Here is a 25700-nt window from a genome sequence, read left to right as displayed (position 1 = left end):
CACAGTCTTGGTTTTTACTCTCAAGAAGTTCATAATCCTATCGTTTACATAGTACAAAACTCACACAGAACCGGTAGCAGTTTTCCATGCCTAGATTTTCATTTAATCACGTGCCTCAATTTAGTTTGGGCTTTAGTGTATAAACAAGAAGAGAAAATGTAGACAAAAGCACCTAAGAATTTTAGGAGAGGTGCATCAGGAACGTAGAGACTTCTTATACTTCCTAGTTTCTCCACTGAAGAATGCCTCAGGATGCAAACATGTGAAAAGGCACAGAAAACTGTCTGGAAAGGTGCTCTAATTTATTTTTGGTAACAGCTGCCTAATATTCACAGTGTGGGGAGACCATAATTTATTTAGTTTTCCCTATTAATAAACATTTACCTTGCTTCCAGTGTTTTGAGCTCTATAGCCAATGCTGCAGATAAATATCCTTATACATAAAGAAGTTCATAATCCCAGCGTCTGGGTGGCTCAGTCAGTTAAGCGTCTGACTCTTGATCTGAGCTCATGTCTTCATCTCAGGACTGTGAGTTCAAGCCCCTAGTCCGGCTCCATGTTGGGACGGAGCCTACTTGAAAAAAAAGTTCATAGTTCAGTGGGACAGAGAAGATATAACTATCTTTGATAATAACAGCCATGATTTCTTGTGCCTCTCATGGTGGAACTGTCTACTTCCAAACAAACCATAGGGTAGGAATTATTACCTCACCCCATTTTATACACAAAGAAACCGACCTTTCATGGCTTCTCAGGAAGGCTATGCACGTTGTAGTTGGTTAAGGGCCGCAACTGGATTGGACCCCCTGTCTGCTTGAGCCGCAAGCAGGCGACGATGATGATGATGAAATCAGGAGGCCACGACTGAAGTCCCCACTCTGGTCCCCATACTCTGGTTGTAACAGAATCTTCCCACCTCTTAGGCTTTGCTTTCTCTCCTGGAAAGAGAGAGTGGGAATATAAACAGTTTCTAAGGTTCATTCCAGATCAATTAGCCTATGATTTAAAAAAAAAATTTGAATTCTAGGAGAGAGGTATAGATAATTAGTAATCAAGTGATACATTTCTTTATCTCTCAGAAGCATTTTCCCCCTCACATTTTGGCATTCCTGACGTTAAGATAATTCTTCAAATGTTAGGGAGAGCTTCCCTAACATAACATCCCATAAGCTCAGAGCTTCCAGGCTCTCTCTGGGTGCCACTCTTACCCCATCTCTATGTGTTCACCCATCCAGAACTTTCTCTTTTCGGGTTTGAAAGGAGGCCTCATGGGGCACCTGGGTGGCTCGGTGGTTTAAGCCTCTGCCTTCGGCTCAGGTCATGATCTCAGGGTCCTGGGATCGAGCCCCGTATCGGGCTCTCTGCTCAGCAGGGGGCCTGCTTCCCCCTTCTCCTCTGCCTGCCTCTCTGCCTACTTGTGATCTTTGTCTGTCAAATAAATAAATAAAAAATCTTTAAAAAAAAAAAAAAAAAGAAAGGAGGCCTCATGACACAGGCATGATTGATTAAGTCATTGGCGGGTAGTTAAGTGATTCTACTTCCAGTAGCTTTCTCCTCCCTGGAGGCCGGGGAGGGGTCTGGTGGGCGGGGGTGGGGTAGAACTTTCCAACCCTCTAATCCCACAGTTGACTCTACTGGCAGCCAGTCCCCAGCCTTAGGAGCTTTCTGAAAGTCACCTCATTAACATAACAAGAGACCTTTCCTTCTCTTATCACTTAGGAAATTCTAAGGGTTTTTAGGAGCTTCACACCAGAAACCCGGTGGAAGACCAAATATATATGTTACTTACAATAGCACTGAGTACTTCCATCAGGACTGGTTTAAAGCTGCTAGTGGGAGGTGAACATGGAGGTGGGAAGACGTGTATTGAAGCTGGTATTGGCTGGTTGCAACACACCATTTACATGCAGTGAAATGCACTGCATTTTTTGGGTTGAATCAATGGTTGTTTATCTATAATGTATTTGGCCCAGGCAGACATGCGGACACATGCGTGAATAAGAACTAGTTTTGTTCTCTAGGATGTCATAGGTTAGCTGGCTACTTAAATGAATTTGTAAGTAAAGAAAGGGCTCTTGTACTGGGATTGGTTAATTCTCTGTTGTCCACTGAGAACAAAGTAATTACCAAGTGGATCCTCAGATACCTAAATTAGAAGAGAGAACTGAGGTCTGTAATTGGATTATTAGATGTAGAATGGTGAAACAGGATTTTGAAGACTTTGTGTCGTTGGAAGTCAAGTTCAGCCCAATAGATTTTTCTTCCTCTTGTGTATGCGTTGGTATGCATGCATGTTTATTAATCACATTTATTGAGATATAATTTATAATTTGAGATTTATGATTTATAACTTGAGATCTAAAATTCACCATATTTAAGTGTACAGTGAAGTGTCCAAATGATATGCCCCGTCACAACAAAATGTTTATCATCCTGGGTTCGCTTGTGTTCCTTCCCAGTTAGACCCATTCCCATCCTCCAGGTGAATGCTGCTCTGATTTCTTTCACCATGGATTCATTTTGTTTTCTTTTGTACCTGGTCTCTTTCCCTTAGTGGAATGGTTTTTGATATCCTTGCTGTTGTCGCTGTTAGTAAATTATTCCTTTTTTATTGCTGAATAGTATTTCACTGTATAGACTGTACCACAAATTGTTCAGCTGTTCATCAGATGTTTGCATTGTTTTCAGCTTTTGGCTAGTATGGATAAAACTGCTATAAACATTTTTGTATGTATCTCTTTGTTGACACATATATCTCCCTCCACCCTTTTCGTATATGTGTGAATGAGGTCAAATACCTAGGAATAAGACTGTAGTGTAAAAAGGTGGTATATAATTGACTGAACAAGAAACCACTTGTGTCTTACTTCACATCCTAGAGAAAGATAGATCTCAGGGCGCCTGGGTGGCTCGGTTGGGCAACTGCCTTCAGCTCGGGTCATGGTCCCAGAGTCCTGGGATCAAGTCCCACATCGGGCTCCCTGCTCCACAGGGAGTCTGCTTCTCCCTCTGACCTCCTCTCTCATGCTCTCTCTCAAATAAATAAATAAAATCTGAAAAAAAAAAAAAAAAAAAAGAAAGATAGATCTCAGATCAGAAGGGGAGAAAAGGGGAAAGTACACGGAGAAATTGTTTGTTTGACATGTTTAATATGAGAATTTTTGAAAATATGATTTTAACTAGGTGCATATTGAGAAAAAAATTGATGTTAAGTAAAACTTTATAAGCTCATAAAAGAAAGCATAGTTACAAAGAGAAAACCGTAAGTTTAATAACTTCATTGAGATATAATTTATATGCATAAAATTCACTCACTAAATGTATACAACTCAATAACTTTTAATATGTTTACAGAGTCAGAAAATCATTGCCACAATCTAATTTTAGAACACTTCTATTACCCTCCAAGAAGAGCTCACTTATGGTTAAAAAAAAACAAAAAACACACAACATGGTTTTGGAGTTAAAAAAGACCTGTGTTTTCGTCTCAGTTTTACTTACTAGCAATTGCATGACCTTGGTAAGCCAAATTTCAGTTTCTACACCTTTGAAAGAGATGGAGATACCTCCTTTGCAATGTTTTTAATGAGAATTATAAGTAGTGCCCGCAACATATTTTAATAAAATTTATTTAATAATTATTAAAATAAATATAAATAAATAAAATTAAATTATTAAATTAAACTTAATAATTTTTAAACAAATGGTTGTGTTTGTTGTTGAACTGTGTCTGCATGTTTATAATCTTGTATTTTGTAATTTCTGTGGTATTTTGTTCATATCCTTATAACAGCTTCAGTAGTCTACTCTCTACTAAGGATATTTTTGAACGTATCTTTTAGGAGGAGGAAATGAGGTGGAGAGGAAAAAGGACGTTGGAGTGACATGCTGAGGTTTTCTGGCTCTTCCATTTAATTGCTCTTTTGGGCAAATCACTTAACTGTGTCCGTTTCCTTATATGAAGATCTAGAGCAGTAACATGTACCTGGCAGGATTATTTTCAGTTGTTGGGGAATATATGTGACATATTGATATAGTAGGTGCTCAATATGTACGAAGTGTTATCCTGTGATATCAGAAGCTACCGTCTTTGAAGTATTCCTGTCTAGGGGTAAAATTTATGTACAGAAATCTATGCCTTATAGATGGAAAATTTCCTCATGTACGACATGCATATTTGCTGTATAAATTTTTGTATTTTAGTACTAGTGGAGTGCTAGATACATAGTCCTTAGTAAAATGTTGAATCAAATGAATGCATAGGTGAATAAATAAAGAAGAAAAAGCATTTTCTGCTTACTGTTTTAGTCTCCCTGAATGTTTCGGTGTCTGTGATACAGCTTCATTTCCCATGCTTCAAGTTTTTTCACTTATCACCTCCTATTTGGCAGGGTGGGGAGGGGCATTGGGGAGCATGCTAATTAGAAATAGTCATAAGAACAAAAATCACAACAGTAATTGCTGACATTGTAAACTGCTATTTATCTTTTTAAAGGACTTTCATGTTCTTTCTTTAAATTTGTTTCTCAACAACCATGATAGGCAGTGGGAGTAAATAGTGTCATTTTAGGGAAAAGAAAGGGAAGGTTCAGATAAAACTGCTATAGGAGGACTTCTCGGAGTAGCAGAACCAATGAGGGAAGGGGGCAATAGATGGGAAGCCTTGCGTATTGCTGGTGGCAGCTGAGACTGGGGCAGCTGTTTGGGAAAACATCTGGCATTACTTAAGCAAATTAGCTGTTTACTCACAACCATTTCATTACTGCAGGTAGACACTGGCATGTGTCCGGTAGTCCCCGAGAGAACGCGTCCCAGGTTTTTCCCTGTGTGACTGGTGGTGGCGGGAAATGGGAGGTAACTGGGAGACCGCTGGGGGAGGGAGAGGGAGAGCCCTGGATGCACAGCATGGGGTTGTCTGCAGCCATTAGAGGCAACAGATTAGATAAAAGCAACAGGAAAGGACTCTAAGAAGGGTGCTTGGTGAAAAATGCAAGAGTGAGAGGTATATTGTTCATATGAATTAAACATTCATAAGCATTGCACAGTACACATCTTGTAGGAACACTTACATAAAATGCTTATTAAGTGCATTAGAATGACTGCCTGTAGGACCCAGCTCATGGCGGTAGGCTATGGAGAGGAAAAAGGAACTGATCAATAAATAAAGAGAAATGATAATGTGCCCTGAGCCCTTAAGGGTGGCGCACTCCACCTGCTGAATGGTGAAGTTAAAAACAGAAGAAAACAGTTTTTGATAGAATTTGAATACTTTTCTGTGATCTCTGTCTGTTACCACTAGGCTTGACCAGAGAGGCCCTGCTGTCATGCCACTGGATGCCGATGGGTATTCCAAATGAAATAAAAATTGGATTGGTTTCTGAAGTTTCAAGTAAAGTTTCTCACAGAGAGCAACTCCTTTTTTTTTTTTTCCCTGCAATAAAAGTTATAATGTGGTACACTTGGTATAATTTAAAAATTAAGTTCCTTTTAAATTTTGTATTTTGGATAATAGAGACTGATGTGTCATATGGTACAGTTTTTAGAATGTCATCTACTAAATGTTTAATTCTAAAATGATAAGCTGTCCTTATCATTCTTCATGGATTGTCTACCTGTATGTTTTCTCCAAAGGATTGACATGTGATTTTTTTTTTTTTTGGACAGACATATCTCCTTCTATTGTCATATTTGTTTTCCAGGTTAAATTTGAAGTATGGTAGATCTCTTTTCTGGTGGGGTGGGATGACTTAATACAGTGCAGATTTATTCCGTTGCAGTTCTGGAGTTCAGAAGCCCAAAATGGGTTGGTAGGCCTTCATTCCTTTGGAGGCTCCATGGTGGAATTCTTTTCTTTACTTTCTCCAGCTTCTAGCCCATCTGAGGCTCTTGGCTGTGTATCATGTTGACCTCTGCTTTGATCATCATTTTGAATAGGTTGCTTTTTAGTTTACCTTTCTATTCACTATTTGTGATATTTCTGAAAGAGAATTATGTAAAATGGCTAGTCTTATGTTTTGCACATGTCATAGGGTTTTCTTTCTTTTTTTTTTTTAGAAGATTTTATTTATTTATTTGCCAGAGAGAGAGATCACAAGTAGGCAGAGAGGCAGGCAGAGATAGAGGAGGAAGCAGGCTCCCTGCGGAGCAGAGAGCCCGATGTGGGGCTCGATCCCAGGACCCTGAGATCATGACCTGAGCCGAAGGCAGCGGCTTAATCCACTGAGCCACCCAGGCGCCCGCATGTCGTAGGGTTTTCTAACAATGATCCTGACTGTTTAAAGAAGTCATTATGGTTAAAAATTCAGCTCAAAATGATCAGCCTTTCAAAGTGTTCATCTATCACTACTGTGAAGGCGTTGCTGGTATTCAGTAGGCAAACTCTGCTAAGACAAGAAGGACACCCAATTATTTTAATGATAGGTATAGAAGCTGGAGAAAAATTGATTACATCCTTGGTGCTCCCAGTGTCCACCTGTTTGTGAGTGGTGTGCAGACAAGAGTTTCAGGTTTACCAGGAATACACAGAGGAAGGCCTAGTTCTTGTGTAAGAGTTTCATCTACAGTACCATGTAATAAAAGGTTGACAACCAAGCTTTGATTTTAATGCTGTTTTGTCTTTCTCAGCAACATAAATAAAATAGTAAGAAAGGGGAAGCATTGGTAACCAGTAGAAGGAAAACAAGCTCAGTGTCAGGATATGTGAAAGTGAGATTTGTAAGTGTGATTTTGAGCTGTCTTGCAATTTAGTTTTGTCATCTTCAAAATGGGGTTAATGATAATGCCTACTTTATCCACCTCGGAGTTGTAAGGATCAAATTATATGATTAGGTAATTTATTTAATTCAAATTGCTTAGTGCTATGTGAACATATTGGTTTTTTTTTTCCCCTAACCTATTAGTTTTTTTCAGTGTGTTGCTTTTCATTATGATAGCTTGCCATTGAACAAACTTAGCGTCCTGGTAAATATGATAACTTATAGCAAATAATATCTCAGTGATGGTTTGGTACTTTAAAGTTGATCTCTTAAGACATTTGAGATTTTTAGCATCTCTGAGATTTTGGCAACTTTCTCTCTCTCTCTCTCTCTCTTTTTTTTTTTTTTTGAAGATTTTATTTATTTATTTGACAGAGAAAGACACAGCGAGAGAGGGAAAAGCAGGCTTCCCGCTGAGCAGGGAGCCTGATGCTGGGCTCCATCCCAGGACCCCAGGATCATGACCTGAGCTGAAGATAGCTGCGTAAGGATTGAGCTACCCAGGCGCCCCGATTTTGGCAATTTTTAATTAAATATTAGTTGTGCCTGGAAGCTGCTATTTTAGTTTGCTGGTTCCACAGAACAGGTATATACAGAATAATTAAAATCTTGGCACTCAATGCTGCGTTTTGCAAAGTCTGGTTAGATTGCAAAGCTGGTACTGAGTATGAAATGGCATGGCTCGGATTGGTGCAGAGTCCCTCAGTATGTGGTACTTAACAGCCTGAAATTCTCCAGGTGTTTGAAGAGTCAGTTTAATGAATTGCCCTCTATGTTGGGAAATTTGGTTTTAGTCTATTATTCAATGTAGATGTGCTTGGTCAGATCACGTCACTTCTACAGAATGTCCTCTTAACTGGTAAGATTTCTCTCACTTAAACAGTCTCCATGTTCTGAAATCCAGACTGTGGTGAGGCTCTCCATCAAAATTAGTCCATGCTGGGGGTGCCTGGGTGGCTCAGTGGGTTAAAGCCTCTGCCTTCAGCTCAGGTCATGATCTCACAGTCCTGGGATGGAGCCCCGAGTCAGGCTCTCTGCTCGGCAGGGAGCCTGCTTCTCTCTCTCTCTCTCTGCCTGTCTCTCTGCCTACTTGTGATCTCTCTCTGTCAAATAAATAAATAAAATCTTAAAAAAAAAAAATCAGTACATGCTGTTTTGCAGAACCTCCTAGCGCACTAATTCTAAGCTGTAGGTTTGCCCAGACACTGATGAAGACTCTGGAGGGCTGAGTTAATGCCTAATGTACAGGGATTCCTGAAGAAGCCTTTTATCTGTTGGTGATCGTTGCTTAAGTTAGAAATCTGAGTCATTAAAGAGACCTTTCTCCCCTTCTCATGTAATGAGGTACAAATACTCTCAGCTCTGTGGCACACATATGCACCCCTTTTTAAAAAGTGATTTTTTAAAAAAAAGATTTTATTTATTTATTTGACAGAGAGACAGACAGTGAGAGAGGGAACAGAAGTAGGAGGAGTGAGAGAGGGAGAAGCAGGCCTCCCGCAGGGCAGGAAGCCTGATGTGGGGCTCAATCGCATGATCCTGGGACCATGACTGAGCTGAAGGCAGACACTTAACGACTGAGCCACCCAGGTGTCTCTAAAAGTGATTTTTAAAAATAGAGATTATTGATAGAATTAGCTGATGATAAAATAAAGCTACTAATCTTTCTTTCTTGCTTATGATAGGTAGCAGCTAAAATCTGTGATTTTGGCTCAGGTCATGATCTCAGGGTCATGAGATCAAGCCCCACATCTGATTTTCTCTCTCTGCGGCTTTTAGGGACTGTGTCCATAGGTGTTCACAATGGTCCAGTGTTTGACATTCCGCAGTAGGCTATCCTATAATATAGGCTCTAATAAAAATAGGCTGTCTTGAGCACCTGGTAACAGGATCATTTACCTTTATACCAAGGAGGGTGGGAAAACACCAAAATGTGCATGTGGTGTGTGCCTAGGCCGACTTTGAAGAGGAGTTTGTGCTGGGAGAACTCAAGTCCCTATGAGGTTATCTAAAAACGAGAAAACACGTCAGCAGGACCTATGGTGGTTCCATGTGTGTTCTTGACAGGATCGAGTGTGCTCTTATGAGGAGCAGAAAATTGTTGTGAAAATGTTGAAGGCACAAGCACAGAGTCAGGAAGCTAAATTAAAAAATGAAGTTTTTTTGAGTAATAAAAAAAGCAAAAGGCAAAAAAAAAAAGATTCTCTCTGCTTTCTCTCACTCTCTCTCTCCCCCTCCCCCCCCTTAAAAAAAAAAAAACGGAAAAGCAGCTGGCCAATAGACATATGAAAAGATGTTAAATTCACAAGCTTTAAGAGATTAAAAGGACTACTTCCTGTTTGATTGCACTTTACCTACTAGATGGGCCAAAAAAAAGTCCTCTTTAGGGTGTTGACGATATGGATCCTTCTGAGTGTTGCTGATTTGAGTATCAGTTGTACAGCTTTTTGTGGGAGGATAAGAGGAGCTTAGGTATACTATTTATCTGCTAAAATAAAACATGCGTAGGGCGCCGGGTGGCTCACATAAGGTTAAGCAATCTTCTGCCTTCGGCTCAGGTCAGGACCCCAGGGTGCTGGGATGGACCCCTGCATAGGGCTCCCTGCTCCTTGGGGAGCCTGCTTCTCCCTCTGCCTCTGCCTGCTTATGCTCTCTCTCTGTCTCTCATGAATAAATAAGATATTTAAAAAAAAAAAAAAAAAACATGCTTATCCTTTGGTTTAGCAGCCCAATTTAGGAAATTCCGCTATGGAAGCTAAAACCTCAAAAACCTCAAAAATACAACAACAAAGTATGTGAGGTCATATTTACAGGGATATTTATTCCAATAATGTTTGTCAAGCAACAATACTGGAAACAAACAAATTTTAAACCTTAATGGGACGCATTGAATGTATTATGGTTCCTCTATTATATGGAATATGATTAAGGTAATTTAACATTAAGTTAGAGCTACACATGGTAAACTGGAAGGATGTGCATTATTTCTTAAGAGTGCAGCATGACCCAAGTTTGAAAACAGAAAGGAAAAGGACAGTCATAATATTTGAGCATAGGTCATTGATTGATTTGGTTACCTCAGGGATGGGATTTTCAGGGAAGGGGAATTATTAAATTTTCTTTTCACTCAATATGTTAAAATGAGGATATACTTTATAATAAAAAAAATCCAATAAAGCAAAACCAAAATCAAGTAAAGAAAAATTTAAGGGAGAGGAGAAGCAGAAACCCTTGTTCTCTTGGACTTTTTTCCCTTGTGTACATTTTTACACTACCGTTTATTGTACATTTGATCTTAGGAGTGTTCCTAATTCATAGTCACAGAACTCAATTCTGTAAAAACAGTCGATATCTGTGCTTGTGGAAATTTTCTCAGTGCTAATTAAGATTTATGGTTCCTTTGCACAGGCCTATGGTTTAGAAATTACATTTTGAACTGAGCTGGAGCTATAAAGAATTTTTGTTTGGATGTTGATACCATAATCATGTTTTTAGAGGGTGGAATTAAGAATGCTAATTTTCTTCTTTCATGCCCCAAAGTAGAGTAGTCCTATCTTCCTCATCCTTTTTCTTTCCAGGTAAGTTGAGTTCTTGCCTTATTGGGTCCTTCTATTTTTAATTCCTGCTTTGCTTTTGATTAAAGTTTAAGTTCTTTAACTTTTTTCTTTAATTACAAGAACAAATGTTGTTCATTCCTGAAAAATCAGGAACACAGTCAAGTAAATACCAAACAAACCCAACTCCTTGCCTCCAAAGCAAAAAATCATGCAAACCCTACTCATTTGATATCAATGTTTCAATCCCTTAATAACTTCCTTTCAAACTGTTCATTGAGAGCATTTTCTGTAAAGTAATCATGAAGATCAGACTTTGTTGTAAAGAATAGTTATGTATTTGAAAGTGGGTTTTTAGATGATATATTGGGCATGGTTATGGAATAACACTGGAGAGGCCCATGAAAGTGAAAGATTTCCTTACCTCCACGGACCCGTGGGGCACAGCAGAAAACGCAGGGGCCCGTTTGGCAGGACTTTTCAAGGGAGCAGGGTGGAGTACACAAGCCAGAGACAGGAGAGGATTTCATTGGTGTGTTTGAATATCACTAATTCACAGTCAGGAGAGGACAAGTAGGGGAACTTGTGCCTGGTTGTCTGGGTCGGGTCTTCATGGTCTGTTTGTGGGGATGTTGATGCATCAGGTAAATAAGAAATTTTAAAACATTTGCAATGCACAGATGAATCTGAATATCCATCCCTAGAGCCGGTTGGTTTACATCTTCATTTTATCTGGAAAAGGGGCATAATAACTAGTACCATAGGGTTGTTGCTAGCACGACATAGTAAAGGCCAGTGCTGGGTTCACTTTATTTAATATTTAATAAGTTCCTTTTATTGCTATGTTTAAAGGTTTCATATGTAATATTGTTTTTATTGAGCAGGTAATAAATATTCAGTGTGTATGTTCAATGTGTATGTTCAGTGTATATGTTCAATGTCAGTCATGATGTTCTGAATCTTTTTTTATAACAACGGCACCCTGGAGTCGAAGTACCTGGCTGCTCCCTGATGCAGGTGGCACTGGGGGACTGTGGGGACTCTCGGCCCTTCTTCATTGCCCTAAAGACTGAGAGTGAATAACCCCCTACTTATGACCCATGTTGGGCTTATTGTATGTAATCAGAAGTGGAACATACACAAACAATGTGGACATTTTTATGTCCCCTTTATTTTTTAAGTACAGCCGAATCTGCCTTCAGACGACAGGTTGTACCAATTGACATCCCACCAACGTGTGCAGGAGTGCCTGTGTCCTGAGCTTCCTAGAGCAGAGCATTATTTTTTTCTTCACCTTTATGAACATGATTGGTGAAAAGCGGCCCCACATTGTCTTACTTTGTGGTTATCCATTTTTGATCAATGTAAAAGTAAAATATGGAGGACTAGTTTTCAGAAAAGATGGTGCTCCTCAGGGGATAAGTGTGGAGGCACCAATACGTGGCAGCCTTGTAAGTCACTGGCTGGGCGAGAAGAAGTTGGTCTCTGCTCTTTATTTACACTTGTCCTAGAAGCACATTACACTGCTGTGCTTTGTGTTTCCGGTGACAGTTGTGTGATCTGTTATTAAATTGAGATTCAACGTGGAAATCTCCATTCTGAAAATTTTTCCCTTTTAATACTGCTGTGTGAAATTGCAAGAGACTATAGAGGACTACCCATGACTTGAGTGGAAGGTTGAGACTTATTTTCCTGGCTGAGATCCAAAGAATTGTCCTTACTATGTTTGACATTTTCTTTCTTAGCAATATTTAATCATATTGTTTACTTTGGCAACACTGAGTTTGTTTCTCCAAATGCTTGCTTTATTTATGAGAAGATATACTTAGGTTACATTGACCACTTTTTCACACCTTTTTTTTCTCCCCTTAGTTTTCCTGGAGAGATGGCAAGGAAATTAGTAAAAATGTGAATTCAACACTTAGAATGACATTTTCTAGCTTTCTTGGATTTTGGTATTAAAATCCAATTTTTGTTGGGTATGGTATTGATGATTCCTTGATAAAGTTTGTTATTTTCATGTCATATTCATTTCTTGTAACAAAAAAAATTAAATACATGTATTATATGCAAGAATAGTGTGTGATTCTTCAGAGGAATACATGATATTCCTAACTAACCATCTGAAGTACATTTCCTAATGTTGGAGCTAGATTTATTTTAATTTGTACATACATTTTCCTAGTTTTTCTTGTACTGGGGACAGTTGTTTGTTAAGGGATAGAGACATGCTAATGTGGTCAACATTGTCCTCAAATTTCTAATCTCTGATCTTCAGGTCAGAACCTTAGTATCTTTTGGCTGAAAGTCATCATAAAGCTTGAATTAAAAAAAAAAAAAGAAAAAATCATGAAAACACACCATAACATTCATGCTAGAACAGAGTTGCAAATATATAAAACTACCATTTAAGAAGTAATTCTTTTTTTTTTTTTAAATATTTATTTATTTATTTGGCAGAGAGCACAAGTAGGCAGAGAGAGAGAGAGGAGATGAAGCAGGCTCCCCGCAGAGCAGAGAGCCTGATGCGGGGCTTGATCCCAGGACCTTGAGATCATGACCTAAGCTGAAGGCAGAGGCTTTAACCACTGGGCCACCCAGGCGCCCCATAAGAAGTAATTTCTTAAACTGTTGTTAATCTTAAAAGTAAAACAGTCAAGGGTGCCTGGCTGGCTCAGTAGGTTGAGTGGCTGTCTCCTGATTTCAGCTCAGGTCATGGCATCAGGGTTGTGAGATCAAGCCCCACACTGGGCTCTGGGCAAAGAGTTGGCTTGAGACAAGCCCTGTCTCTCTTCTTGTTCTCTCTGCCTCAAATAAGTAAATAAATCTTAAAAATAAAACTGTTATTTTATAGCAAAAATGAGTTTCCTCAAGAATAACAAGGAATTGCACTACGGACAAGTCTAACAAACAAAGGAGAGAAGGAAAAAAGTGGGCGTTCAGGGTGATGATGGTTTCTCATTGGCGGAATTGCCAGAGTAGTTAATTTCTTGCAGGAGGTGCAATGTGCATCTTTCCCTTTTGAGGCCTATAATTAGTGATTCTTTTTGTTGACTATTCTTTTCGGGTCTGTGATGACATGGAATGATACAGGCTGTCTCTTTAAGCCTGCGGACTCCACTTCCCGTGAGACTTCTCTTTATCAATTTTCACATTTTCAATACAGCTCTTTAGTTATGGTATCTAAAACAACTTTTTATGCTGGCTTTAGGAGGAAATCCAAACAAAAACTCCCCAGAATTTACCCTCTTACCATTATCTAAATACACAGCCTCTCCCTATTTCTGTGCTTTTGTTCCGATCCTCCTTTGTGTGTTCTCCACCCTTTTCAACTTTGGAAAGGTCTCCTGTAATTTATGCCTATCCTTTGACTATCACCTCTTTTGTAAAGGCTTTTTGAACTGTATCTCTGTCTCTCCCGCCACCAGATGTGTGTGCATATGTGTTTTCAGGGCCTGAATGCCTTTATGCATTATACCTTTAATTTGTCTGATACTGACACACTTCTTCATGCCAGTCACTCTGTAGAGACTGGCGTTACAATGGCTAGTAAAGCACTGTCTCTGCTCTCAAGTACCAGTGTATATTTTTGATTAATAGACTTTATTTTTTAAAAAAGATTTTATTTATTTATTTGACAGACAGAGATCACAAGTAGGCAGAGAGGCAGAGCAGAGAGAGAGGGGAAGCAGGCTCCCTGCTGAGCAGAAAGCTTGATTTGGGGCTCGATCCCAGGACCCTGAGATCATGACCCGAGCCAAAGGCAGAGGCTTAACCCACTGAGCCACCCAGGCGCCCCTAGACTTTATTTTTCTAGAGCAATTTTAGGTTTACAGAAAAAACAGTTGAGTAGAAAGTACAAAGATCTTCAATATACCACCCTCTTTTCCAACCCCACACAGTTTCTTCTGATATGTTACAGTGGTACCTTTGTTACAATCGATGAAGAGTATTGATACATTGTTATTAACTAAAACCCATAGATTACATTGTGTTCAGGTTTTGTGTTGACAAATGTGTAATATCTGTCATCTCTATTGCAGTATCATACTAAACATCCTTGGTGCTTCATTTATTGATCCCTTTTCCCTCCCCCAGTGCCTTGGCAACCACTGATTGTTCTACTGTCTGTAGATTTGCTTTTTCCCAAATTTCATATAGTTGAAATTATGCAGTATGTAGCCTTCCAGAGTGGCTTCTTTTACTTAGTAATAGGCATTTAAGTTTCCTCTTTTTTATTTTATGTGTGTGTATGTGTGTGTGTGTGTGTGTGTGTGTGTGTGTGTTGATAGCTGAATAAGATTCCATTATCTGGATGTACCATAGTTTATTTATCCATTCACCTACTGAAGGGCATCTTAGTTGCTTCCAAGTTTTGGCAGTTATAAATAAAGCTGCTATAAAACTTCATGTGTACTTTTTGGGTGGACATAGTTTTTAACTTATTTGTGTTAGGTATCATGAAGCCTAATTGCTGGATCGTATGGTCAGACTATAGTTAGCTTTGGGCTCCTGGGTGGCTCAGTTGGTTAAGAGACTGCCTCCGGCTCAGGTCATGATCCCGGAGTCCAGGAATCAAGTCCTGCATCAGGCTCCCAGCTCATGGGGACTCTGCCTCTCCCTCTGACCTTCTCCCCTCTCATGCTCTCTTTTTTTTTTTTTTTTTTTTTTAAAGATTTTATTTATTTATTTGACAGAGAGAGATACAAGTAGGCAGAGAGGCAGGCAGAGAGAGTGAGAGGGAAGCAGGCTCCCTGCCGAGCAGAGAACCCGATGCGGGACTCGATCCCAGGACCCTGAGATCATGACCTGAGCCGAAGGCAGCGGCTTAAACCACTGAGCCACCCAGGCGCCCCTCATGCTCTCTTTTTTAAAGAAAATCTTTTAGGGCGCCTGGGTGGCTCAGTGGGTTAAGCCACTGCCTTCGGCTCAGGTCATGATCTCAGGGTCCTGAGATCGAGTCCCGCATCGGGCTCTCTGCTCCGCAGGGAGCCTGCTTCCCCCCCTCTCTCTCTCTGCCTGCCTCTCTATCTACTTGTGATCTCTCTCTGTCAAATAAATAAATAAAATCTTAAAAAAAAAAAAAAAGAAATACTTAAAAAAAATAAATAAAGAAAATCTTTTAAAAAAGAAAGAAAAAAGACTATAGTTAGCTTTGTAAGAAACTACCAGTTGTTATGGTAACATTTTGCATTCCTGTCAGCCTTATGAGAGTTCTTTTGCTCCACATCTTTGTCAGCACTTGGTATTGTCAGTGTTTGGGATTTTTACCCATTTTAATAGGTATTTGGTGGTTTCTCATTGTTTTAATTTGCAATTCCTTGATAGCATATGATGTTGATCATCTTTTCATATGCTTATTTGCCATTTATATATCTTATTTGGTGAAGTTCCTGTTCAGATCATTTGCCCATTTTTATTTTTATTTTATTTATTTATCCCCTCCATTTTTAAATTGGATTGTTTATTTCCTGATTGCTTAGTTTTAAGAATTCTTTGTATAATTTGGATACAAGTCCTTTATCAGATAGATACTTTGCAAATATTTTCTCTCATTCACTTATTTTTATTTAATTAATTAATATATCTATTTATTTTTAAAGATTTTATTTATTTATTTGTCAGAGAGAGAGCACGAGCAGGGAGAGTGGCAGGCAGAGGGAGAAGCAGACTCCTTGCTTAGCAAGGAGCCTGATGTGGGACTTGATTCCAAGACCCTGGGATCATGACCTGAGCCAAAGGCAGACGCTTAACTTCTCTCATTCTTTTAATAGTGTCTTTCATAGAGCAGAAGTTTTTGATTTTAAGAGTCCAACTTAAATTTTTCTTTCATGATAATGCCTTTGATATTGTATCTAAAACTCATCACCAAACCCTGTATGTCTAGATTTTTTTCCCTGTATTTTCTAAAAGTTTTATAGTTCTGTATTTTATGGTTTTATGTTTTGTAGATTTACAGTGATAGGGCCACAATCCATTTTGAGTTAATTTTTGTGCCAGGTATAAGGTCTTTGTCTGGATTCATGTTTTTGCATATGGATGTGCAGTTTTCTAAAACCATTTGTTGAAAAGACTGGCCTTTCTCCATTAAATCAGTTTTGCTCATTTGTTAAAGAAGACTTGAATAATATTTGTGTGTGTCTGTTTCTGGGTTCTTTACTCTGTTCCATTGATCTATTTGTCTATTCAGGTACCAATAATAGCCTGTCTTGATTACAGTAGCTCTGTATAAGTCCTCAAGTCAGGAAATGTCACTTTGTTGATACTGTGCTGGTTATTTCTGGGTCTTCTGCCTCTCCATATAAACTTTAGAATCACTTTTTTGATATCCATGAAATAACTTGTTGGGATTTTATTTTTAAATTGAAGTATTAGATTTAGAAGTACCACATAGTGATTTGACAGCTCTATATCTTATGCAATACTCATGAGAAGGGTAGTAACCTCTGTCACCATACAATGCTTTACGGTGCTGTATACCATTGACTACATTCCCTATATTCATCCCTGTGATTTATGCGTTCCAGAACTGGAAGCCTATGCCACTCCCCTTCACCTATTTTGCCATGTCTCCCACCCTCTTCTCCTCTGTCATTTACCAGTTTTTTCTCTGTATTTATGGATTTGTTTCTGCTTTTGTGTGTATGTTTTGATTTTAGATTCCACATATAAGTGAAATCATTTGGTATCTCATCTATTTCACTTAGCATAGTGCCATACTAGGTCCATCCATGTTGTAATGGATGGTTGTAAAGTGTTACAAATGGCTAGATCTTATTCTTTTTAATGGCCGAATAATATTCCTGTGTACACATATATGTATGTGTGTGTACAATATCTTTTTTATTCATTCATCTGTCAGTGGACATTTGGCTTGCTTTCATATTTTGGCTATATTAAATAATGCTGCAGTAAACATAGAGGTGCATGTGTCTTCTCAAATTAGTGTTTCTGTTTCCTTTGGGTAAATACCCAGTAGCGGAATTACTGGATTGAGTAGTATTTCTTTCTTTAATTTTTTGACCCTATACTGTTTTCCACAGTGGCTGTACAGATTTATATTTTCAGCAGCAGTGCATGAGGGTTTCTTTTCCTCCACATCTTTGCAATACTTGTTATTTTTTGTCCTTTTTATACCAGCCATTCTGGCAGGTGTAACATGGTACCTCTGTGGTTTTTTGATTTATATTTCGCTGATGGTGAGTGATGTTAAGCATCCTCTCATGTGTCTGTTGACCATCTGTTGTGTTCTTTGGAAAAATGTCTCTTCAGGTCCTCTGCTGGTTTTTTAATTGGAATATTTGTTTTTTTGGTGTAACTTGCTATGATTTTGATTGAGATTATATCAGATCTGTAGATTACGTTGGAAGAATTGACATCCCAATAATATTAAATCTTCTGGTCCATGGGGGTGCCTGGGTAGCTCAGTCAGTTAAGCGTCCTACTTTTGATTTTGGCTCAGGTCATGATCTCAGGGTTGTGGGGTCAAGCCCCATGTTGGGCTCCATGCTGGTCATGGAGCCTGCTTGGGATTCTCTCCCTCTTTCCCTTACCCTCTGCCCCTCCCACGTCTCCCCCTGCTTCGGCTCCATCTCTCTCTCTAAAAAACAAACAAACAAAAAAACCCAACAATAAAAACTACACAAACTTCTGGTCTATGAATATGAACTATCTCTCCATTTATTTAGGTCTCCTTGGATTTATTTTATCAGAGTTTTGCATTTTCCTGATAAATATCTTGTACATATTTTGTTAGGTTTATACCCAAGTCAGCAAGTCCTTCTCCTTCCTCCCTCTTAACCTTTCTCTCTGGTACTAATGTAAGTGGTGTTGTATTTTTTTCTTTCCTTTTTTTTTTTTTTAAAGAAAAGGGTGGAATTTAATCTTTATTTACAGACACTGCAAGAGAGGAGATTCCACATAGAAATAAGAAACCCACTGGGAGGAGGAGCTTCATACAGTTTGTACAGTTTGGAACTGGTCAAGTAGAGTTTTGTTGTAAAAGGTGCTACGATAACAAAACACATTTAAAAAGAGTTCTTAGTAGAGAAACAGTAAGACAAACTTCTACCAAACAGAGCACACCACAAACAACTTTCTGCATCGGCTGTACAAGCTAAAAGTTAAACGTCCCAGCAGTGCCATCCTGAACCTGGAACGTGTAGCCTTCAGAGGGAGTTTCTGATCTTCCTCTTCCTCTACAGAGAAATACTTCTCAATCAAGTTTAATGAAGCTTTGTACACAGACTCATTTTCATGGTTTTGTAGAGCCTCAATTTTGTCCAAACCTCCACATTCTTCGATCATTATACTAAGTTTCTCGGTTTCACCTAGTTTCTCAGCAGCCTGGAAGATATTGGAAATGGCATCCAGAATGACCAGAATAATTTTGGTATCCTTCGCAGTTAAGAGGTTCATCAATGGTTCTATTATGCCACAATGGACGAGGTATACAATCTGTTCAACTGTCCCACCACTTGTATAGTTGGTCACAGCCCAGACAGCTTCCTTTTGAGTCTTAAAGTCTGCCTTAGAGAACACCAACGAGGAATGAGACTAATCCATGATTCACAACTTGCTGAATCTGGTCCTGGCGGCCAGCTGTGATGTTTGACATTGTCCACGTGGCTTCCTTCTGAATATTAGTTTTGGGGTTCATTAGCAGGCCGGGAAAGATAGCAAGCGCTCTGGCATCTATTACAACCTGAGTCTGTTCATCTGTCCCAGTAACAATATTTCCTATGGCTCTTAGCGCAGGAGTCACAGTGGGCAATTCAGTAGCTCCTAGAAGCTTTACAAGCCGGGGCACAACTCCTGTTTTCACAACCATCTCAATCCGTTCATTTGGACCATCCGTCAGGTAGGAGATGGCCCAGCAGGTATCTGCCAAGACCTCTGGATCGTCGTGATGCAGGAGACGAACTAAGGTAGGAAGAATCTGCTCGACGGCATCTAGCGGGGGTGCGGGGTTCTTGTTGCGACAAAGGTTTGACAGTGTCCAAGTAAGTTTCCATAAGTAGCCACATGCTAACGATGACATATCAGGAACCGCAAGGAGAGCCAGAAGTGGTTCAACTGCACCATACTTGATAACCAAGTCTCGAAAAACTGAACTGTCACCTGCAATGTTTCCTAGAGCCCACACAGCCTGTTCGCTGATGTGGGCGTGGGAAGATGCCAACAGGGAAATGAATGCTGCGATAGCCTCCATCCACCACAGACTTGGTCTGTTCTGATGTCCCGGAAGCAATGTTAGTGAGAGCCCAAGCGGATTCAAACTGAATGGGACTACAATCGGTTCTGCCCAAGAAGGACACAAATTTTGGAATCAAACCAGCCGGATTATGTTGTCTGTGGGGGGCTGCTTTTCCCGAGAAAGCAGTTTCCTAGCAGCTTGAGTAGCCTGGAGCTGGCTTTCCAAATTGTTGCTATTTATGCCCTTGACATAAATGTCATCAACAGACCAATTTACAGTGCCCTGGTTGTTGCGGTTTTCCTGCAGTGGAGAGGTAGCATCATCGGGAAACGAGCTTACGTTTCTCCTTTTCAGCATCTGGTCATCCTTCTTAGCTTTCCTCAGCTCCACATTAACTTCTATTCGACGTCACCTCATTTCTGTACTGTCTTTCCACTTGTTCTTGAATCTATTAAGGCGGGCAGCTGGTGAATTAGCATTCTCGTTGGTGGACATGGTTATGAGACAAAGGGAGAAAGCTACACAGCCGGCTCACTTCCATGGGAGGCGGTCCGGGACGCGCAGGCTGCAGGTCAGCTGCCCTCAAAACGTCCACCACAGATCGCCCCAAAGACGGTGTCGTATTTTTTTCTTTTTTAAGATTTTATTTATTTATTTATTTATCAGAGAGAGAGAGAGAGAGAGAAAGCGCGCGCGTGAGCGCGCACATAAGCAGGCAGAGTGGCAGGCAGGCGTGGAGAGAGAAGCAGGCTCCCTGCTGAACAAGGAGCCCGATGTGGGACTCGATCCCAGGACTCTGGGATCCTGACTTGATCCGAAGGCAGCGTCTTAACCGACTGAGCCACCCAGGCGTCCCTGTATTTTTTTTTTTTTTTAAAGATTTTATTCATTTATTTGAGAGAGAGAGAGATAACAAGTAGGCATAGAGCCAGGCAGAGAGAGAGGGGGAAGCAGGCTCCCGGTTGAGCAGAGAGCCCAATGTGGGCTTGATCCCAGGGCCCTGAGACCATGACCTGAGCTGAAGGCCGGGGCTTAACCCACTGAGCCTACCCGTTGCCCCAGTGGTGTTGTATTTTTAATTTCAAATTCCAGTTGTGCATTGCTGGTATATAGAAGCAAGTAGCTTTGTATAATTATCATGTATCCTGCAACCTTGTTATACTTGCTTATTAGTTCCAGGAGTTTTTTAAAATTTTATTTATTTATTTTTGGTTTGTTCTTTGATTTTTAGTATTTTCTGCATAACAATTTATATCATCTGTGTCCAAGGACAATAGCTTTGGGTTCTAGATCAATGTTGAACAAGAGTGATGATCCTTGTTTTGTTCCTGATCATAGGGAGAAAGTATATGATTTCTCACCATTAAGAATGATGTTGCGGGGGCAACTGTGTTGCTTAGTTGGTTAAGTGTCCTACTCTTGATTTTGACTCAGGTCATGATCTCAGGGTCATGAGACTGAGCTCTCTTTTGGGCTCCACAATCAGTGGGGAGACTGCTTGAGATTCTCCCTCTCCCTCTTCTCCTCTCCTCTCCCCTCTCTCTCTCAAATAAGCACATACATTTAAAAAAAAAAAAAAAAAGAATGATGTTAGGGATGTTGGGATGGCACAGTCGTTTAAGTGTCTGACTCTTGGTTTCAGCTCAGGTCGTGGTCTCAGAGATGTAAAATTGAGCCCTGTGTTGCGTTCTGCACTCAGTGGGAAGTCTGCTTGAGATTCTGTCTCTCTCCCCTTCTGCCCCTCCCCATTTCTCCCACTTGCTCTCTCCCACACACTCTCTCTAAAAGAAATAATAAAGCCTTTAAAAAGTGATGTTAGCTGTAGGTGTTTTGTAGATGCTTTTAAATCAAATTTGGAAGTTCTCTATTCTTAATTGTCTAGCGTTTTTTAATCATAACTGAATTTTGACTGTTGTCAAATGCTTTTTCTGTTTCTATTGATAAAATCATAACTTCTCTCGCTCTCTCTTTTTTTCTTTTTTAGCTTGTTGATGTGATGGATCCCAGTAAATGATTTTCAAATGTTAGACCTGCCTTGCTATTCGGAATAAATCTTACTTGGTTGAGATGTATAATTATTTTTTTACATTGTTACACTTGATTTGTTACTGTTTTGTAATAGTATCTGTGTTCATGAGAGGTATTGATTTGTAGTTTTCCTGTTTTGTAATGTTTCTGGTTTTGGTCCTGGAGTAATGCAGGCCATCTATCCTCCCTCTGGGGTGCCTGGATGGCTCAGTTGGTTAGGCGTTGGTTAGATCTTCAGCTCAGTTGGTTAGACCTTCAGCTCAGGTTATGATCTTGGTGTCCTGGGATCAAGCCCCACATGGGGTTCTCTGCTTGGTAGGGAGTCTGCTTTTCCCTCTCCCTCTGCCCCTCCTCCACACTTGTGCTTTCCCTCTTAGTCCACTGCCTTCGGCTCAGGTCATGATCTCAGGGTCCTGGGATCCAGTCCCGCATCGGGCTCTCTGCTCAGCGGGGAGCCTGCTTCCCTCACTCTCTCTCTCTGCCTGCCTCTCTGCCTACTTGTGATCTCTCTCTGTCAAATAAATAAATAAAATCTTAAAAAAAAAATAAAATAAATAAAAAGAAATATTCCCTCTGGTTATATTTTTTGGAAGAAATTGTAGAAAACTGGTACAGTTCCTTTCAATAATGTTTTATAGACATCACCAGTGAACAGTTCTGAAAGGTTATTATTTCTGTTTATGAATATTACTAATTATTGATTCAATTTATTTAATAGATACAGGCCTATTCAGAGTAGCTATTTCTTCCTGTGTGACTTTTGTTAGATAGAAAAGTATCTTTTAAGAAATCGATGCATTTCATCTAGGTTCTCAAATCTGTAGGCATAGAACTGTTCATATATTCTTTCATTATCCTTTTGGAGTCTATGAATCTGTACTGATGACTCTTCTTTCATTTGTGATATTAGTGACTTGTGTTTTCTTTTTTCTTTCTGAGCCTGGCTGGAGTCTAATCAACTCTGTTGATCTTTACAAAGATCAGCTTTTGGTATTGTTGATTTATTGTTGATTTCCTTTATTGATTTAATTTCTGTTCATTATTTCCTTTTTTATGCTTTAGACTTATATTGTTCTTAGCTCTCTGGTTTTTACGATTGAAGCTTAGATTATTTTAGATCTTTTCTAATTATGCATTTAATGCTACAAGTTTTTCAAGAAGCAGTGTTTTCCTTACATCACATATATTCTGATATGTTGTATTTTCATTTTGTTCACTATGTTTTAAATTTTTCTTGAGATTTCTTCTTTGATTCATGTATTATTTAAATGTGTGTTGTTGGGGTGCCTCGGTGGCTCAGTGGGTTAAAGCCTCTGCCTTCGGCTCAGATCATGATCTCAGGGTCCTGGAATCGAGCCCCGCATTGGGCTCTCTGCTCAGTGGGGAGCCTTCTTCCCTTCCTCTCTCTCTGCCTGCCTCTCTGCCTACTTGTGATCTCTGTCTGTCAAATAAATAAGTAAAAGACTAAAAAAAATGTGTGTTGTTTAATTTCTAATTTGAGATTTTAAAGCTAATTTGAGATTTCTAGTTTAATTCCATTGTGATCTGAGAGCAAAGTTCATATCATTTATTTTGTCTAAATTTGTTAAGGTGTGTTTTATGATTTATCAGAATGATCTATCTTAGTGAATGTTCCATGTAAGCTTGAGAACAATGTGTATTCTGCAGTTGTTGGTTAAGTATTCTATAAATGGCAATTAGATCCAATTGTTTAATGGTACTACTTGGTTCAACTGTGTCCTTGATTTTTTTGCCAGCTGGATCTGTCAATTACTGATAAGAATATTGAAGTCTCCACAATACTAGTTGATTCTATTTTTTTAAAATCTCTTTTTCCTTGTAGTTCTAGCAGTTTTTGCTTCACATATTTTGACATTCTGTTGTTAAGACACATACACATTAATGATTGTCATATCTTTCTAAAACATTGACCTTTTAAATCATTATGTAATGCTCCCTTTTATCCTTGATATTTTCCCTTGCTATGAAGTCAGGTTTTCTGAAATTAATGTTACTGTACCAGCTTTCTTTTGTTTCATGTTATCAGTGATATGTCTTTTTTCATCCTTTTATTTTTAATCTATGTGTACTTTTTTTTTTTTTAAAGATTTTATTTATTTATTTCACACAAGTGGGCAGTGAGGCAGGCAGGGAGAGAGGGGGAAGCAGGCTCCCTGCTGAACATAGAGCCTGATGTGGGGCTCGATCCCAGGACCCTGGGATCATGACCTGAGCTGAAGGCTGAGGCTTTAACCCACTCAGCCACCCAGGCACCCCTCTATGTGTACTTTATATTTAAAGTGGTACTCTGGTAGACTTTTTTTTTTTTTTTTTGGAAGTGCATTCTATTAGTCTCTGTCTTTTAATTTATGTATTTAGCCCATTCATGTTTGAAGTGGTTATTTATATAGCTGGATTAATATCTACCATATTTTGATTTCTTTTTTAATTTGTTGCTCTGTTATTTGTTTCTTTTTTGTTTTCCAGTGGGTTTTCTTTTTTTTTTTTTTCTTCCCTTTTCTGGTTTTAACTGAGTACTTTGTGCAATGATTCCATTTTCTCTCCTCTCTTAATGTATAAATTATGCTCCTTAAAATTTTTTTTGCATGTTTGCTGTAGAGTTGGTTATATCAATTTATAGATAATGCATGCCGACTTTCAAATAACACCATCCATTACACAAGTAATGCAAATAACTTATAATACAGTGTTCCCAATTCCTCCCTCTTATCTCTTATAACATCGTTTCATTCATTTAACTTATCTGTAGACGTAATCACTGAATATATTGTTGCTATATTTACTGAACAAGAGTTGTTATTGAACAAACTCTTATCTGCTAGATAAGTTAAGAATAAGAAAAGTAAAATATTTTATTTTACCTTAATTTATTCCTTCTCTAACCTTCTTTTATTAATTTGGATCTGAGCTTCTGATTTATATCATTTCCCTTTATTTCTCAGTACTATTGTCAATAATCTCACTGGATACAGAATTTTTGGTAGTTTTTTTTTTTTTTTTTTAGGACTTTAAATATTTCATGCCACTCACTTGTTTGCATTGTTTCTGAAGAGAAATTGGATGTAATTCTTATTTTTGTGCCTCTTTATGTAAGGCGTTCATTTCCTCTTGGTTCTTTCAAGATTTTTCTCTTTGTGTTTGATTTTCTGCAGTTTTGGATATGATATGTCAGGGTGTAGATTTTTAGTATTTATCATGCGTGGTATTCTCTGAGCTTCCTGGATCTGTGTTGTAGTGTCTGCAGTTCATCAGTTATAATCTCCTGTTACCAGACAAGAGCCAGATGGATTAGGTCTTAGTCTTTTCAGGAGCCCTTGGACTGTGACCTTCAAAGTACTTCTTAACCTTTCTTTTCCACCTTAGGAGAGAAAGGAAGCCCCACTGGCATTGAGCATTGTGCCCAGGTAGGTAAAAACCCAAGGGTCATTCAGGCTTTTGCAAATTAGTTTTCCCCAAGGGCATACTTTTGATAAGGAAAACAGAGCTAAGGATGTGTTTTAAAGTGACTGCCTGTCCCCTCTCCCTCTCAGAAGTGTGAGGGGAGTTATCCTCAGAACCTGATGGAATTCCTGGAAGTGAAAATCATGGAGGGATTGGGGCTCTATTAAGGCTGGGACCCTTAGAAGTTTAAACTCTCAAACCTGCCCAGAACCCTGACTAAGGTGTGACTATGACTATATTACTTGCCTAGATTAGGGATACTAGAAGGTAAAAGCATCTAATTTGTAGCCATTTGATAAGTTTCCCAGGTTTGTGGTTGTCTCCTTTTGCCCCACCCTTTCTCTCAGTACAAAATTTGGGCTACTACTTTGCTAAGGGATGGTTTTACTGTAGGATCCATCAAGTAACTGTATTTCGTGGATTGTTTTCATGGCCTCTCATGTTCCTTGAATGTACCATTTCCTCTCTTGTGTGCTTTCCCAGGAAAGAAAAACAATTATCCAGCTATTTAAATTGCTCCAATTGAGAAACAGGATTTTAACAAATAGCTTGAAATTTACCACATTTCTCTCCCTCTTTTTTTGGATGTTAAGAGCTCACATTTGCTGAAACTCTACTATGTGCCAACTGTAGTTTTAAAATCATTAGTTCTATTAACTTATTTGATTGTTACAACACTGCTGTGAGATATGTGTAATTACTGAT

General features: G+C 39.1%; 1 protein-coding gene and 1 pseudogene across 1 annotated transcript in view; both read left to right on the top strand.

Annotated features, from left to right (window-relative positions):
* Window positions 1-25700, top strand: part of ANK3 (ankyrin 3) — a 687858-nt gene that overhangs the window by 5178 nt on the left and 656980 nt on the right. The window lies entirely within an intron of this gene.
* Window positions 8559-8930, top strand: LOC123955201 (annotated as a pseudogene).

The sequence above is a fragment of the Meles meles genome, chromosome 13 (assembly GCF_922984935.1).
Source record: "Meles meles chromosome 13, mMelMel3.1 paternal haplotype, whole genome shotgun sequence".
NCBI lineage: Eukaryota > Metazoa > Chordata > Mammalia > Carnivora > Mustelidae > Meles > Meles meles.
Note: the sequence above shows the minus strand (reverse complement) of the source record. Positions and strands in the feature narration are given on the sequence as shown.